General features: G+C 39.7%; 1 pseudogene; it reads left to right on the top strand.

The window, feature by feature from the left end:
• Nucleotides 1-467: 467 nt before the first annotated feature.
• Nucleotides 468-562, top strand: LOC131756471 (U6 spliceosomal RNA; annotated as a pseudogene).
• Nucleotides 563-1,559: the final 997 nt, after the last annotated feature.

The raw sequence follows: 1,559 nt of genomic DNA, 5'->3' as shown, positions 1-1,559 counted from the left end.
ACCTGGCTAATGTTGCCTTTCGGCTCCAGGCACTTCTCTCCACCCACCTTTCTCATTTGGAAGGCATGTGTGTCTCATTCATGCCATGAAACAATTGCCAGAATGACACAATCTTAGAGGAAGGGATCTCGAAAACATCTAGTTCGACCTGCTCATTTTAAAGATAAGGCAACGGAAGCCCTGAGGGGTTAAGTTCCTTGGCCAAGCTCATGCAGGTGGTTATTGGCACAGGAATGGCTGGCATCGAGTAACTGAATCCACTTTCTCATGGTCTTTCCACCATACCCATGGCTTTTCAACATTTGTTAGCACAATCCACAGTATGGAATAAATTTTATATCACGACCCACAATATCTACACGCACATACAACTAACACAAAAGTCTCAGAAAACAATACCTATCTTTACTATACGAGATATACTTTGGTATTTTCTATCATATATTCATTTTAAAAGAGTCTGGAGATTGCCTGGCAGCATGTATACTAAAATTGGAACAATACAGGGAAGATTAACATGGCCCCTACACAAGGATAACATGCAAATTTTCCCCATATTTTTTTCACATTTACCAAATGTTCCTTTTCTTTCCAGGGATAACATTTATAGGTACACAGTCAAAATAATTTGCATTTTTTCCTAATTAGATACATCTACTGAATGTCTAGGAAGGTGGGGTTGAATTAGATACAGAGAGTGGTCCCTTCCAGCTTGAACCTGTCACGTGCCTGATTAGGAGCAAGCATATTGCCTGATCTGTCCTGAATTAATTCTGAAAGGGAGAATGATCTAGCAGAGAGAACACTGGGTCTAGTCCTGGCTCCATTATCTTCCAAGTGTGTGATGTGGGGTGAATTTTCTCTGGATTCTGCTATCTCGACTGCAAGAGCAAGCTGTTGTTAATTGACAGAGTTCTGAGAAGTGAACAAAATAATGCAAATGAATGCAATAAAAGTTTTCTTCACAAGACTTGTCCTGGAACAACAGTGGTCTTAAATTCTCACATTTCAGAGAAATACGGTGTCTCAAAATATTTCTGGATTCTCATCAAAACACCTGCATAATGTATCGTGAATAAATCTGGTGTAATAAAGACAAACTAAACCCTGGAACTGACTCATTTTTTCAAATGCCTTTGCAGGTGTTAGAGAGGAGGGGTTGACCCTAAATCTTGAAGGTGTTCGGCCTCAGAAAAGCAGAAGTCATTGAGGTCAAAGATGACTCTGTGCTCTTGAAAGGAAAAGGTGATCAGTCGCAAATTGAGAAACACAATCAAGAGAGGCTACTATCAATGAGTATGAAGAGGAAGAATTGAATGACGTGTTGTAAAACGTTCAGATGCAATAGCCAAGCTGAAGGCTGGTGGGACAAGTGAAAAGAAAGAGTTCTACGAGTACTCAATGCTGCCTCAATTGCTTTTGAAGAAGGCATCTTTCTAGGAGGTGGTTAGGCTTGGGTTCAGTGCATTCCAGCTTTGGACTCACCAAATCCAATAAAAATTTTAAGAACCAATATACAAATTATTTTTGAAAATATTCAAAATGGCTGCAATGACCTT

The sequence above is a fragment of the Kogia breviceps genome, chromosome 4 (genome assembly GCF_026419965.1).
Source record: "Kogia breviceps isolate mKogBre1 chromosome 4, mKogBre1 haplotype 1, whole genome shotgun sequence".
Lineage (NCBI taxonomy): Eukaryota > Metazoa > Chordata > Mammalia > Artiodactyla > Physeteridae > Kogia > Kogia breviceps.
This window is presented reverse-complemented; position numbering and strand designations above follow the sequence as displayed.